The sequence below is a fragment of the Hyperolius riggenbachi genome, chromosome 10, assembly GCF_040937935.1.
Source record: "Hyperolius riggenbachi isolate aHypRig1 chromosome 10, aHypRig1.pri, whole genome shotgun sequence".
Classification (NCBI taxonomy): Eukaryota; Metazoa; Chordata; class Amphibia; order Anura; family Hyperoliidae; genus Hyperolius; species Hyperolius riggenbachi.
In genome coordinates this window covers 276,017,955-276,035,465 of record NC_090655.1, presented here as the reverse complement: position 1 = coordinate 276,035,465, position 17,511 = coordinate 276,017,955, and the positions used below count along the sequence as shown (strand labels likewise).

General features: G+C 43.1%; 1 pseudogene; it reads right to left on the bottom strand.

Annotated features, from left to right (window-relative positions):
* The window catches only part of LOC137537227 (uncharacterized), a 141,870-nt pseudogene that overhangs the window by 115,977 nt on the left and 8,382 nt on the right, over positions 1-17,511 (bottom strand).

Sequence of the window (17,511 nt, the reverse complement as noted above, 5' to 3'; positions counted from 1 at the left end):
GCGGATCTGCTTTAAGGAAGGGTAGGGTAGGATAGGGGGCTAGAGCAGGTAAGTTTAGGATCTACCATGATATGTCAAGTTTGTATTGTACTGTAAACCTCAGGCTATGTGTGTATACAAATTATACCGAGTTGAAACCTCTACATCTTGTCCGACCTTATGAATACTCATTTCTTCCAACCAGGTTACTCCAGTCAAAGGACTACTCATCTAAATGGACTTTTTGATTGTTCCATAACCTAAAGAGCTTCTCCATTTGTAGATTGAATTCTAGCTGGTTTGTTAGTTGTATCAAATTTGGAGGTTCTTCCTGTTTCCAAGTGGATACTATCAAGTAGCGTGCTACACATAATGTATGTGTAGTTACTAGTCTCAATCTAGTCGGTACTTGGTCTGGACCATACATGTCAAACTCCGGCCCACGGGCCAAATTTGGCCCTCAGAGCCATTAAATGTGGCCACTCAAGTGGTTTCCCCACTTTGCATTATGTTTGGCCCACTCTAGACCACCAGGCAAGCTATATTGGAGGTGAAGCCCCAGATTACCAAGGAAGCCATATAGCGGCCGTGGGGGGGAGAGAAGCACTAAACACTAGGGAACTGTATAGGGGAGGAAGGAGGTATTAGACAGCAGAGAATTTTATAAGGGAGGAACATGTCCAGTAGACATTGCGGTTGGTCCGCGACTAGGTCTCAGTGTACAATTTCGGCCCATGACTAGGTCTTAGTGTAAAGTTTCGGCCCACTTTGTATTTGAGTTTGACACCCCTGCTCTAGACCAATGGAGAATAAAGCTAATTTAGGAGAGAGGTCTACATTTTGCTGCCAAATTTTTTTTAATAATTTCTCCACTTTGTCCCAAAAAGCTCGTATCTTAGGGCATTCCCACAATAGATGTATTAATGTGCCTACCTGGGAACATTGTCTCCAACATTCTTGTGAGGTTTGTGGTGAAAGTTGTTATATCTTGATTGGGGTATAATACCATTTATAGATATTTTTTTGAACATTTTCTGTATGAGTCGCACATCTAGAGTATTTTCTGATATCTACCAAGGCCTTTTCTACTTCTGCTGTAGATATTGCGGTATTTAAAACCTGTTCCCAAGTTAGGAGGTATTTATGAGTAGGGGGTTTGTTAGATTTGCCCATCATATAGTAGCAGAAGGTAATACCTCCTTTCCTCTGTTTAGGGTGGGAAAGAAATTCCCAAATTGAAGTTGGGATTTGAGGTATTGAGATTGGTTTTTTTTTTTGCATATGGGCTACTTGGCAGTATCCATAGTAATCTATATCTGTAAGTTTATATTTCCATTTAAACCTGCTAGATTTCATGTTCGCTTGCATGAGCTCACTGGCTCCAGCCTGCTGATCACCTGACATCTAACTGCTAAACAGCAACCAGCACAACTGCCATCTTCATGTTTGCTTGCATGAGCTCACTGGCTCCAGCCTGCTGATCACCTGACATCTAACTGCTAAACAGTAACCAGCACAACTGCCATCTTTGTGTTTAGTATTTACCTGCATCAGTGTTTTACTTTAGCTTACATCTGGAAATATGCCTGAAGAAGGGGACTAGATCCCAGAAAGCTTGCATTATTTAACTTTATCAGTTAGCCATTAAAAGGTATTACTTTTACAAGACATTGTTTTTTTTCTACCTACATATATTTCCATTTAAGAAAGTCAAAAGATTTGAGCTTAGTATGGTCTAAAATACTGTATCATTTACCCATAAAATGCCTAATTCTTTCCACCTAGAGACATATCTGGTATAATAGATCTGGTATAATAGATCTGAGTACTTGAATAGGGATTTTAAGTGTTTTCATACTCTCTGTAGAGATTTTTATTTTATTAATATTCGTCCATGCTAGGTTAGTTGCTGTAACAGTTGGGTGATGTTGGGTCTTGGTGGGTACGCCTATCAATTTCAGGTAAATAATATCTTGTAAGGGAATGTTAACTGATTTTTATTCCAATTGGACCCAGAGTTTATCTGGGGATCCTGGCCACCAAAATTGAGTCATATCTATCTAGTAGAGAGACCCTGTAGTACTGTAAAGGATTTGGTAGGCCGAAGCCTCCTAGTTTTGTTGGGGCGAAGACTGTCTGGAGAGACAGTCTATGTGTGAGAAAACGCGGAAAAGCCGCCGCGAGTACTCAGAGTAAGGCGGCTGATTCCGCGTTCAACATGGTAGCTGGCGCGCATGGGCCTGCATCCACTAGCCTGAAGGAGCGCGGAGAAACCACCGCATGCCCAGTGAACAAGGCGGCGGATTCCGCGTCCGACGCGGCGGTTTGCACGCATGGGCCTACCACTGGCAGTATGGCTGAACGCGGGGAAACCGCCGCATGCTCTGACAGCGGTGCGGCTGGCCCCGCGTTCAAACTGGCAGATGCATTACAACACATGTCTGGTGTGGCTGGGACTGATAGTCCACACAGGTTCAGAAGGACGCGCGCGCGGAGAGGCAGAGCCTTTATGACAGTCAGAAGGGTGTCAGCTGATCTAGCCGATCAGCTGACAATTCTATCAGGTTTCATTGGTCCAGCACTTAGGGGAGGCGCTGGAGAGCGCTTGTGTATATATACTGGGTGCTGGTCATTCCTCTGGTGTCTGGCGTTGCGATCACTACGTGGCAGCACTCAGACCTTGTCAGTATCTGTGATATTATCTGTGTTATTATCTAGACCAGTTCCTGGGTGTTGATGATCAAAGACCTCACACCTCAGTCTAGGGAAAACTGTATATTATTTGTGTTATTATTTAGACCAGTTCCTAGGTGTTGATGATCAGGGACCTCACACTTCAGACTAGGAATTAGCTTTACCATCTAGTTATACTCAGACCAGTTCCAGGGTGTTGATGATTAAGGAGCTCACACCCAAGACTAGGCATTGTTGATTATTTGTTATGACCTTCTGCTTTCCTGACTACTCTTCTGATCTCTGATTAGGTACTTCGCTATATCTGATACTCTGTTGCCGAACTCTGCTTGTCTTAGGATTCCGCATCTGTCTCCTGTCTCTGTCCCTGATCTGTCTGTCTGTTGCCGACCCGGCTTGCCCGACCTTGAGAGCTATCTCCTCAGTCAAGAGATAGCTCACAGACCTGTGGGTGACATCCTCCCTTGTTGTCACTCACACTCTGTCCTTCCTACTCCTAGCCTGACCCCTCCCTCGGGAGAGTCTCAGGCTTGCGGAAGGAACGTGTTACTGTGCAGTACTCCTTACTGCTGTGCACCTGCTCCTCAGGTGCAGTCCTCAAAGTATTACTGTTGCACCAAACACTCTTATTACCCAGGTGTCCAGAGGTTAGAGATATATCTGTATTCTCGGTGATACTGCAGATCATCAATAATCGGGTATATATCTGTATTCTCTGTGATACTGCAGATCACCGGTAATCAGACCCTCTCTGTGTTACACCGATCGTTACACTAGGTTTCTTAGATTTCCAAATGTATTTTGTTACTAGAGAGTTTAGAGTAGATTATTAAAAAAAAGTTAACGGGATCAGTATTGGGAGAGTGCGTAGGTAGTATAGAGCTTTTGGGAAGAGAAACATTTTATAAGCTATTATTTTACCTGTTACCGATAGATTATATGCACTCATTCTGAAAAGCTCTTCCTTAATAGTGTTTAGAAGGTTGGTGGAGTATATTTTTTTGACTGACAGGGATTGTTATATCCAAATAAGTCATTCCAGATTTATCCAACGGGAATGGGCATGTTTTTGATATTGTCTGCTTAATTGTGTTCGGTAAGTTTATGCCCATTAATGTGAACAATTAGAAACATTTAAAGGGGTTCTTCCGCGAATGAGGAAAAAAATAAAAAAAGTTTATGCATAAACTATTAAACATCCTTCTAAAATAGTGTAAAAAGTTTTTTTTTAAAAATGAATGGTTTCATCAATACAACATGTAATGTAAATAGTGACGGATGATGGGCTGGGAGGCTAATCCTTTTGTTAGGGGTGTTTTTTGTTTTTTTTTAACTTTCTTTTCACAACCATAACTCCTGCCTAAGTAGTTTTCAGTGGTATAACCCACTTCTAGCAGGAATCCCAGTTACAGCCCTAATGGCTGAGCTCCGCTGAGCTGCTGAATGTGTTTACATTGTTGCTAGGCAACCAGAGGCCGTGCAGAGACTCGTTTGTGAAAAGAGTCATAAGCTGCTGGGAGAATGAATCAGTCCCATCTACACCATATGATTCTTGTCAGATTCGACTCAATTTGATTTGATTAATTGATTTGAGTCAATCAAACATGTCCGATTCACGATTCAATTCAATTCGATTCAAATTGAATCGAATCATGAATCGGACATGTCAGATTGAATCAAATCCTATCAATGAATCAAATCAAATTGAATCAAATCTTAAAAAGAATCATATGGTGTAGATGGGACTGATTCTCCCAGCAGCTTATGACTCTTTTCACAAAGGAGTCTCTGCACGGGTCTGGTTGCCTAGTAACAATGTAAACACATATTCAGCAGCTCAGCAGAGCTCAGCCATTAGGGCTATAACGCAGATTCCTGCTAGAAGTGGGTTATACCACTGAAAATTACTTAGGCAGGAGTTATGTTTGTGAAAAGAAAGTTAAAAAAAACCCACCCCTAACAAATGGATTAGCCTCCCAGCTGTCATCCGTGACGTCATCCATTCATTTTTAAAAATGAATGGTTTCATCAATACAACATGTAAATAGTGACTATTTACATTACATGTTGTATTGATGAGACCATTCATTTAATAAAAACAAAAAACTTTTTACACTATTTTAGAAGGATGTTTAATAGTTTTATGCAGAAACCACTTTTCATTTTTTTCCTCAATCGCGAAAGAACCCCTTTAAGTGTGCCATGTGGAAGCTACATATGTTATTTTGTGTACTGTGGCCTTTATTTGTACACAAAGTGTAATGTTTTTTTTTTTTGGGGGGGGGGGGAATTATTATTGTGTCAAGTACTGACAGAAAGACAAATTAAGAAACCTGAACCAAATACTTGACAATTTGACTTTCTAAAATCATAAGGTTTAAAAAGACTGCTTGATCCATTGCTACAAGGGCCTAAAAATGTGTAAACAATAGATTTGGAAGGGAGACTATAGTGGGGGCAAATGGTTAGCCTATAGCTGTTGTTTAAGACATTGGGGTGTCATGTTTTTAAGTTTAATAACATAATTTACATATCGGAAGATACAATGGCTTTGAAGAGAAACAATGGGCTTGATTCACAAAAGAGTGCTAACTGTTTGCACGGCCGTTTTCACGTGAATTTTCACACCGCGTGCTTGCGAATTTTCGCGCGAAACGATAACGTTTTCGCGCGCAAACGCGAATTTTTGCACGGAAACGATATTGATTTCGCGCGAAAGTTCGCAGTTGGGCGTGAAAACCATTATCGTTTCACGCGAAAATTCGCGATCGCACGCAATGCGAAAATTTGCGCGGAAAACGGCCGTGCTAACAGTTAGCACTCTTTTGTGAATCAAGCCCAATGTAACATAATATGACATAGAACTAAGGTGTCATTAAGAAACCTATAATAATAGTAGTGGTCTGATATAAATGAACAGATTTAGCATGTAATTTATACTCCATGTACTTGAGTTTTTATTTCCTACTTGGCCTCATATTGATGGGATGCAGCCAGGAGCGAGGAGGAATGGGCCTTGCCCTTCAAAACAATAAAAGACCCAACTAGAACAACAACTCTTCCACCATGGCTAGTCTGTTATCTACAACCCACAAAGCATTGCAGGTAACACTCCTCTTATATATCCTGTCCATTACACTCATTACATATTTTATTATGTTAATTTAAATTATTTAGAACAAGGATTCTTTAAATTCAGCCAAAATATAGCTGGAAAAATGCAAAACTCCCCCCCAAAAATGCTTACAAAACATAAGCCAAAAGAATGCACCGCCCACCCAAGCCCAGGGAAGGCAAAAGAAAATGAGTCAAAAACCGCAAAACGAAAACGCGAAAGGAACGCAATAGGAATGACACCTAAAACAAGCTCTGTTTTCTGTGCAAAACGTTTCCCACACTCAGCACATGAATTACTGCTTCTCACCAGTGTGAGATCTCTCATGAGTGACAAGTTGTGATTTACGCCCAAAACATTTCCCACACTCAGCACATGAATAGGGCTTCTCACCAGTGTGAGATCTCTCATGCCTGACAAGCAGTGATGTATACACAAAACATTTCCCACACTTAGCACATGAATGGGGCTTCTCACCCGTGTGAGAACTCTTGTGTACGACAAGCTGCGATTTCTGAAGAAAACATTTCCCACACTCAGCACATGAGTAGGGCTTCTCACCAGTGTGAGATCTCCTATGTAAAACAAGCTGTGTTTTCTGAGCAAAACATTTCCCACACTCAGCACATAGATAGGGCTTTACACCAGTGTGAGTTCTCTCATGTCTGACAAGATATGATTTATGTATAAAACTTTTCCCACACTCAGCACATGAATAGGGCTTCTCACCTGTGTGTTTTCTTTCATGTATGACGAGATGTGATTTACTCACATAACTTTTCCCACACTCAGCACAGGAATAGGGCTTCTCACCAGTGTGAGATCTCCTATGTGAAATAAGCGCTGTTTTCTGTGAAAAGTATTTCCCACACTCAGCACATTTATAAGGCTTTACACCAGTATGAGATCTTTCATGACTGACAAGATTTGATCTATACACAAAACATTTCCCACACTCAGCACATGAATAGGGCTTCTCACCAGTGTGAGATCTCTCATGTGTGACAAGAGTTGATTTATAACCAAAACATTTCCCACATTCAGCACATGAATAGGGCTTCTCACCAGTATGAGATCTCTCATGTATGACAAGACTTGATTTATCAACAAAACATTTCCCACACTCAGCACATGAATAGGGCTTCTCACCAGTATGAGATTTTTCATGATTGATAAGACTTGATTTATGTACAAAGCATTTCCCACACTCAGCACAAGAATAGGGCTTCTCACTAGTGTGCATTTCCTCATGTCTCACCAGGTATGATTTAAACTCATACGTTTTCAAACACTCAGCACATGAATAGCGCTTCTCACAAGTGTGGGACCTCTCATGTATATGTAGGTTTTCACTACTCTTAAAAAATTTCCCACACTCAGCACACGAATAGGGCTTCTCACTAGTGTGAGATCTCTCATGTCTGACAAGATGTGATTTCCATACAAAACATTTCCCACACGTGGAACAGGAATAAGACCCTCCAGCAGGGGGAGACCTGTGCTGGGTATGAGGCCCCTCAGGGTTAGACAGGTGAGGGGAGTCTGGGGGAATATTTGGGGTAACCAGGATATCTGAAGGAGACTCTTGTCCAGTGACATCATCATCCGTTGTACAGTCTGTGGATACAGAGAGACGAGTCTCTGAGAGGTCCCTGATGCCGGGACTCCGCGCTGCAAATAGAGAAACATCATCACTTCCTGTTAGAGAACTCTGAGGGGAGGAGCAATTATCATTAGAGATGAAAGGAAAGAGGATGGTCAGCACTGCTGTACAACTTCCTTTATTTGGCAATGTGCAGACAAGTAGGCTGTGTGTTACATCATCACCTCACAGTCCATAAGAAGAGACTAAACACGTACCGGTGCGGGGGTGGATAATGGTGGGTGCTGGTTGCTGGGAGCCTGACAGCAGTTTCACACACAAGCGCTTCTTCAGAGGCTATGACAAGAGGGCGGGGCTATATCTGCTCTAGTTGGAGAAAGTGCGTTACTGTAATAGTAACCTGCAATCCAAGATTACAGTGTGGGGAGGTCAGGGAGAGCGAGGCCAAACAACACGGCCGCTATTCCTAATGGAATTACAAGTCCTGCTGCAGCAGCTAATTATACAAGCCACTAACATAATATTCCATGATGAATATAGGTCAGGCCATGCAGAGCAGAGAATCTGGCTGACCTCGTCCACATATACAACAAGGGCTGCCTGATTAGGGGAAGCCGGGGTTAGGAAGGTTTAACTGTTATTTAAAACTTAACCTTTATTTTAATGTAAAAGAAACAAAGAGATTGGCCATTGGAGGATGGGCAACAGTGACATTCAAGGAGAACTGGGGAGGAGATTGTGTCTCAGAAGTTCAGCAGAATAGGTGCCGTATCTATTCCTGACTCTCTCCTCTCTCACTTCAATTCAACAGTTACTATTTACATGCTATAAAACACAATGGCCACAACTCACTAAGATCATTCTGGTGATAATAAGGCAAGTGGAAACATCACCACACATTGATCAGTATTTTAAGTACTACAAAAGTGATAATTTAAGGACTGGAGTGATAAGACAACTCTCTCATGGTGAAAGTTTATCACTGCATGTTAATAAGGCTATCCTCTTTAGTGAATTAATATTCACTAAAGAGGATAGCCTTATTAACATGTAGTAATAAGCTTTAACGGTGAGAGAGTTGTCTTATCACTCCAGTCCTTAAATTATCACTTTTTTAGTTCTTCTCACATGCAGTAGATAGGGAGGGGAGGAGTAGGCAGGATGTGGTTCCACCCCTGCTGCCAGGACGATTACAGCAAGCCTGGTTAGGACAGCAAGGGAACTACAGAGAGAGAGGCTGTGGATGTGTGAGGCTCAGTCTGTGTATGAATTTCTGTATGAGAGTGTGTATATACAGTGCTGTCCATAAATATTCATACCCCTGGCAAATTTTGACTTTAAGTTACTTTTATTCAACCAGCAAGTATTTTTTGACAGGAAATGACATAGGTGTCTCCCAAAAGATAATAAAACAATGTACAAGAGGCATTGTTGTGGAAAAAAAAACATTTCTCAGCTTTTATTTACAATTGAGCAAAAAGTGTCCAATCCAAAATTATTCATACGCTCACCAACTGTCACAGTCTGTGGGAAAATTCAAAGTTCTATAGCATTCCAAATAGTCCAAGATGTTCTAAAGCATACTAATTACCCTGATTAATTGGGAACAATTATTTTAATCAACTCTGCTGGTTAAAAACAGCAGTTCTCTGCAGTTGGTTTGTGGACAGTCATGGCTAAAACAAAGGTGCTCAGTGAGGACCTGCGGCTTTACATTGTGGCTGCTCACAAGTCAGGAAAGGGCTACAAGGCCATATCCAAATGTTTTCAAGTTCCAGTGGTTACAGTGCAAAGTATTATGAAAAAAATACAAGATGTTCCGCACTGTGGAAAATCTCAAAGGACGTGGTCGGAAGCCAAAAGTAACACCTGTGCTGGCAAGGAGGATAAAGAGGTGAAAAAGAATCCAAGGATCACCACCGAGTCCATCCTGGTGAATCTGAGCTCTGCTGGTGGCAATGTCTCCAACCAATGGACACTGCTGGGGTCCATGGATGCAGACCAAGAAGGACGCCACTTCTCCAGATAAGGCACACAAAAGCGTGCATGGCCTTTGCAAATGCTCATCAGTGTTAGGGTTAGATAAAACAAAAATGTAATTGTTTGGTCACAATGATGTTTCCCTAATTTGGCATTAAAAAGGAGAGGCCTAAAACCCAAGCAACGCCATCCCCGCTGTCAAACATGGTGGTGGGAACCTGATGCTTTGGGTGTGTTTTTCAGCCAATGGACCAAGGAATCTAATCACAATAAACGGCACCATGAAAAAAGAGCAATACATGAAGATTCTCAACATCAGGTAGTCTGCAGAGAAACTTGGCCTTGGGCACCAGTGGACATTTCAGCATGACAATGACCCAAAACAAACAACAAAGTGGTGAAGAAATGGTTAGCAGACAACAACATTAACATTTTGGAATGGCCCAGCCAGAGTCCTGACTTGAACCCAATTGAGAATCTGTGGAGGGAGCTAAAGATCAGGGTGATGGCAAGAAGACCCTCCAACCTGAAAGATTTGGAGCTCATTGCTAAAGATGAATGGGCAAAATACCCATGGAGACATGCAAAAAGCTGGTTTGTAATTATAGGAAGCGTTTGATTGCTGTAATAACCAATAAAGGCTTTGCTATTGATTATTGAGAATGGTATGAATAATTTTGGACTGGCCACTTTTTTCTCAAATGTAAATAAATGCTGAGAAATGTTTTTTTACCACAATAATGCCTCTTGTACATCGTTTTATTATCTTTTGGGAGACACCTATGTCATTTCCCGTCAAAAAAATACTTGCTGGTCCAATAAAAGTAACTTTAAGTCAAAATTTGCCAGTGGTATGAATAATTTTGGGCATGTTTCCTCAGCTTTCAAGGCCTATTCTGAGTGGAACCTGTTCTGTTAAACCTCTGTATGGTCTTGGCCACCGTGCTGCAGCTCAGTGTCAGAATGTTGGCAATATTCTTATAGCCTAGGCCATCTTTATGTGGAGCAGCAATTCTTTTTTCAGCTCCTCAGAGAGTTCTCTGCCATGAGGAGCCATGCTGAGCTTCCAGTGACCAGTATGAGGGAGTGTGAGAGCGATAACACCAAATGTACCACACCTGCTCCCCATTCACACCTGAGACCTTGTAACACTAACCAGTCACATGACCTCAGGGAGGGAAAGGGCCGGAACCAATTCCCTTCCTCTGCTAAGTTCTCTCCTAGGACATCATTTTTCATCTTCTGCTTAAAATAACTTCTCAACACTCTGCAAATGAAAAAGAACTGTAAAATTATTTTGTTGGTAACTTAAAAGGCCATTTATTGATAAGATATGAAAATATCACCAAGGAGAAAACTTAGAGAAAAGGTGAATTGGATTGGGCCCTGAAATGTCTAATTGAGTAGAATTTTGACATTTGTCACTTAGGGGCGTCCTCACTTTTGTTGCCAGTGGATTAGACATTAATGGCTGTGTGTTGAGTTACGTTGGTGGGACAGCAAATTTACACCATTATACAAGCTGTACACTGACTGCTTTACATTTTTATTCATTTATATAGCGCCGACATATTACGCAGCGCTGTAAAGAGTATATTGTCTTGTCATTAACCCTCCTGGCGGTAACCCCCGAGCTAGGCTCGGGCTAGGCACCGCAGAGGATCACAGGGCCCCGGGAGGATTTTTACAAAAATTTGCTTTAATAGGTGAAACTAGCACTTGGCTAGCTAACTATGTCCCCCAAGTTTCGCCGCTCTCCACCGATCCCCCCGATCGCCGCTGTAATACGTACCCTCCAGGGATCCCGCAATGGCACAGCCTCCCAATCAGCTCCAGGCTTCGCTATGGAGAGAATCGGGACTGCGACGTCATGTCCGATCGTTGCCATAGTGACGAGTGAAGCTGAATGGTGAAGCTGCGGCTCTCACGGGATCGCGGAGGGGTAAATATTGCCGTTGCCGATCGGGGGGTTTATAGTTAGGTGCGGTGGGGCTTGGGGGACATAGTTAGCTAGCAAAGTGCTAGCTAAACCATTAAAAACACATTTTGTTTAAACAAATCCTCCCGCGGACGCAGCCTCTGAAGCTGAGTACCGCCAGGAGGGTTAACTCTCCCTCAGTGACGCTCACAATCTATTTCCTACCATAGTCATATGTCTATGTATGTATTGTGTAATGCGTGTATCATAGTCTGGGGCCAATTTAGAGGGGAGCCAATTAACTTACCTGTATGTTTTTGGGATGTGGGAGGAAACTGGAGAGCCCAGAGGAAACCCACACAGACATGGGGAGAACATGCAAACTCCTTGCAGAAATTGACCTGGCTGGGATTCGTACCAGGGACCCAACGCTGCAAGATGAGAGCGCTAACCACTACACCACCATGCTATAAAAGGAGGCAGATTCATGAAACTGTGGGAATATTACCCCACATACTGAGAGGAAGATGATCTGTACTGTGCCCAGCAGGGACATATCTGTTAGTCAGTTCAATAAAGCTTTTCAATATTTAATATTTATCACTTACCAATTCTCATCTCTGCAATAATGTCTTCCCTCTTAGATGTCCGCATCACGTCCCCCTCCTCCATAGACTGCTGATCACTCCTCACATACATCTCTGCTTCCTCTTTACTTGTCCTCATCATGTCACCCTCCTCCATAGACTGCTGATCACTCCTCACACACATCTCTTCTTCTTCCTCTTTACTTGTCCCCATCACGTCCCCCTTCTCCATAGACTGCTGATCACTCCTCACATACGTCTCTTCTTCTTCTTCCTCTTTAACCACAGCACTTACATGCATCAGTTCTCCACCCTAATTGCACAAAATAAGAAGCACTTTACAATGTGAACACAGATAACAGGATAGACAACAGGAAACAATGGGGTTGATTCACTGAGAGAAACAGCGTGAGTAGCAGGAGGTTACTCGCAGAATTTCATTAGTGTGCCTTAATTGTCAGAGTTTGCACACTATGTACGCTAGTGGCCGTGTACCGCACGTAATCAACCCCAGTGACAGGAGCGCATGCTATGCTGCTGTATTGCACTACGGCGAGCGCTAGTAACTTTACACCCGCTCCACTCCTCCCACCCTGATAGGCAGCCTATTGGGCCAATCAGAGTGCGGGGATAACGTCCTTTAACATGAGTGGTCCTGAAGAGGCTCAGGGCGGGAGGAGTGGAGCGGGTGTAAAGTTACTAGTGCTCGCTGTGATGCAATACAGCAGCATAGCATGCGCTCCTGTCACTGGGGTTGATTATGTGCGGTACATGGACACTGACGCACATAGCATGCAAACTCTGACAATTAATGCACGCTGATGAAATAGCGCAAGTAACAGGAGGTTAGACCTAGTTTGGGGTCTCTAATGACATTCAGTTCCACCTACCTGATAATGGTGGGGGGTGGTGGAATCTTCCTTTAGACAATCCCAGGAATAAAGAGGACCTGTACATCTCTCTGGTGGGTTTTTGTTACTGGATCCATCTGTAGGAATCACACACAGTGTCTCAGTACATTGTCTCTATGGGCCTGATTCACAAAGCGGTGCTAACAGTTAGCACCCTGGTGAAAAGCCCTTTATCACACCTAAACTCAGTTTAGGCATGATAAGTTTAGGTGTGATAAGTTTAGGTGTGATAAGTTTAGGCGTGATAAGTTTAGACAAGTGTAGATAGCGTGCAAAGTCCCACACGCAAAGCAGCGCCATTAAACTCTATGCGAAGTGCACCAGACTTTGCTAGCACAAAACTTTTGATCAGCTGTGCACTGCGGTGCTAACGCAGTTGGTGCTTAAACTTATCATGCCTAAACTTATCACACCTAAACTTATCACGCCTAAACTTATCACACCTAAACTTATCACACCTAAACTTATCATGCCTAAACTGAGTTTAGGCATGATAAAGGACTTTTCACCAGGGTGCTAACTGTTAGCACCGCTTTGTGAATCAGGCCCTAGGTGTGATAAGTTTAGGTGTGATAAGTTTAGGCATGATAAGTTTAGGTATGATAAGTTTAAGCATGATAAGTTTAAGCACCAACTGCGTTAGCACCGCAGTACACAGCTGATCAAAAGTTTTGCGCTAGCAAAGTCTGGTGCACTTTGCATAGAGTTTAATGGCGCTGCTTTGCGTGCGGGACTTTGCATGCTATCTACACTTATCTAAACTTAGCATGCCTAAACTTATCACACCTAAACTTATCACGCCTAAACTGGCTTTTCACCAGCGTGGTGCAATGGTTATCACGCCTAAAGTCTCTAACTGGGTTAGCACCGCTTTGTGAATCGAGCCCAATGTGTTTATCAAATGATGGAGGATCTAGGTGGAAAATCATGGGAATAAAGAGGACCTGTACATCTCACTGGTGGGTTTCTGTTACTGGATCCATCTGTAGGAATCACACACACTGACTGAATACTATGGGCTCATTTCACAAAGCGTAACCACATTGAACAGTAAAAATTACAGACTAATGAGGTAAATTACTGGGTTGTGCAGTGAACACCTCAAAAAATGTCAATTCAGTAAGATTAGAGCATTTGGTAAAACAAATAAAATGTTGGGTATTTTTAAGACCTGGCTGGACCTGTCAATAACTAGAAATCAGCATATGGTAAAATTGACAGATAAGGAAGAAAGCCAATAGGAAGAGCCACCTGTCCCTGCTACTCACCTCATTTGATCAGATGCACTGCCGGGCGGGACATCAGAAAGAAAAATAAAATACAATAAAGAGACATTTACAGAGGCTTCCCTGTATCCCTTTAGACATGCAGATCTATATACTGGTACACAGAAGAGGCCCTTTAGTGGCATGCATACCCATCTAAAGGGATGCAGGAAGCCCTTTACTCTCTAGTAAGCTGTCACACAGGAATGGGTTATGCAGACACTTGTAGGAGAGAACCTCAGCTTGCTGCAGAGACCTCCTCCACAGCTGGGAGACTTCTGCATTACCAAGCAGGTCTTACTGAACTGAAGCAACATTTCTCAGTAAATGACCTATTACATGTTCCACTTCACTAGCGCTCAGTGTCCAAATGCTACAACCATCACTTGATACTTGAGTTCTGGAACACGTGTACACCTTTAAATATAAACAGCAAGAGAAATCTCATCATGCAGAGTGTCTATATATTGCAATTGCACCCCTAGTGCACATAAACCTCTTCCACCAGGGGTCAGGGGCCACGCTCCCCCCTAGGTTCCCCTCTCACCAGATATACTCTTTCTGCTTGCTTATCTCTCCACGGCGTCTGCCACCAGGGCTAGCTTCACCTCATAAAAACAAACACCTTACATGTGTAAAACCGTTTTAATATATGAAGCTGCACGCTAAAAGCAATATGCGTACATAAAAGTTTCTTTAAACAATGCCCATCACATAGTCACCATTGCCTCTAGGAGCGTTCCTGTCTCGGCTGCGTGTGATTCCTTCCTGTCCTCAGCGCGTCTCCTTGGATCCGGGGCGGAGCCGAGGCCGGAACGCTCCTAGAGGCAATGGTGACTATGTGATGGGCATTGTTTAAAGAAACTTTTATGTACGCATATTGCTTTTAGCGTGAAGCTTCATATATTAAAACGGTTTTACACATGTAAGGTGTTTGTTTTTATGAGGTGAAGCTAGTCCTGGTGGCAGACGCCGTGGAGAGATAAGCAAGCAGAAAGAGTGAATCTGGTGAGAGGGGAACCTAGGGGGGAGTGTGGCCCCGGACCCCTGGTGGAAGAGGTTTATGTGCACTACCTTTGTGGCTCTTGGTGTGTGGTTGCGGGAACACAGGGGTGCAATTGCAATATATAGACACTCTGCACGTTGAGATTTCTCTTGCTGTCTATATTTAAAGGTGTACACGTGTTCCAGAACTCAAGTATCAAGTGATGGTTGTAGCATTTGGACACTGAGCGCTAGTGAAGTGGAACATATATCTGGACTGGCCGAAGGAGGCTATATACTACAGCGCTCCACCATAGCACTATATACTTTAAAGTTACGGTATCAAGAGAGCAAGTGCGGGTTTCACTTTGTGTTTTAAATGACCTATTACAGCATGTGTGACAATCTTAGTGAATTTGGAAAAAAAAACGTCTAAACTACTTTTGGTATAGGTATATTACTTATGGCTAATTTAGTATTTTACCAACCTCTTATTTTTTTTTTTTTCAAACAGCCCTTAGTGAATTGAGGTCATTGTCTGTTTGTGTTTATCTGATGAGGGAGATCTAGGAGGACCCCAAGCACTGCTTTCTCCAGTACAAGAAATGAAAGTCTCCTCTTACCCGGTGATGTGAGGGGCGGCTGATTCTCCATCATGGTGTCCTTGTAGAGATCCTGGTGTCCTTCTATTTACAGCCACTCCTGCATGGAGAAATAGACGGTGATATCCTGACATCTCATAGGAACCTGACACACACAATAATACAGTAACCACCCAGACACGCCCCTCACTGTTACTGGATAATGTCCCATAATTCCCAGCACCGCTCACCTCTCCTGTCAGCAGCTCAATCACCTTCCTGGTGATTTCCAGAATCTTCTGCTTGTTGTGTCCCTCAGATATCAGGCAGTGAGGTGGGGGCACCGTGATGGTCACATGATCACCAGATTTCACTGGAGGAAGGGCCATGTAAAGTATTGCAGGAAAGCATTAGGGCCCATTTACACGTCCTTCCTTTCACTACACTGCATGGAGGTGGGAGAAGGGAACAATACTGGAGTGTGGGCATGGCTATACTGGGAAAGAAATTACATGACTGGTCTGGGAGCCATTACATACTGGAGGATAATGGTAATGCTGGGGGACACGGGGGGGGAGGGGGCATGGCTATACTGGATGGACATGTTTGAACTGAATTATTACTATGTGACTAAATTATTACTAGGAAGGTGAGATGCCGGCACTGGAGGGACATGGCTATATTCCATATACACATTCTCTTGTCTCTGTGATGTGAGTTATTACTAGGAAGATGAGATGCCAGCACTGGAGGGGCATGGCTATATTACATATACACCTTCTCTTGTCTCTGTGATGTGAGTTATTACTAGGAAGGTGAGATGCCGGCACTGGGGGGGGGGGGGGGGGGCATGGCTATATTCCATATACATCTTCTCTTGTCTCTGTGATGTGACTGAATTATTACTAGGAAGGTGAGATGCCAGCACTGGAGGGACATGGCTATATTCCATATACATCTTCTCTTGTCTCTGTGATGTGACTGAATTATTACTAGGAAGGTGAGATGCCAGCACTGGAGGGACATGGCTATATTCCATATACATCTTCTCTTGTCTCTGTGATGTGACTGAATTATTACTAGGAAGGTGAGATGCCAGCACTGGAGGGACATGGCTATATTCCATATACATCTTCTCTTGTCTCAGTGATGTGAATTATTACTAGGAAGGTGAGATGCCAGCACTGGAGGGACATGGCTATATTCCATATACATCTTCTCTTGTCTCTGTGATGTGAGTTATTACTAGGAAGGTGAGATGCCAGCACTGGGGGGACATGGCTATATTCCATATACATCTTCTCTTGTCTCTGTGATGTGACTGAGTTATTACTAGGGAGGTGAGATGCCAGCACTGGAGGGACATGGCTATATTCCATATACATCTCCCCTTGTCTTTGTGATGTGACTGAATTATTACCAGGAAGGTGAGATGCCGGCACTGGAGGGACATGGCTATATTCCAAATACATCTTCTCTTGTCTCTGTGATGTGACTGAATTATTACTAGGAAGGTGAGATGCCGGCACTGGAGGGACATGGCTATATTCCATATACATCTTCTCTTGTCTCTGTGATGTGAATTATTACTAGGAAGGTGAGATGCCGGCACTGGAGGGACATGGCGATATTCCATATACATCTTCTCTTGTCTCTGTGATGTGAGTTATTACTAGGAAGGTGAGATGCCAGCACTGGAGGGACATGGCTATATTCCATATACATCTTCTCTTGTCTCTGTGATGTGACTGAGTTATTACTAGGAAGGTGAGATGCCAGCGCTGGAGGGACATTGCCATATTCCATATACATCTTCTCTTGTCTCTGTGATGTGAGTTATTACTAGGAAGGTGAGATGCCAGCACTGGAGGGACATGGCTATATTCCATATACA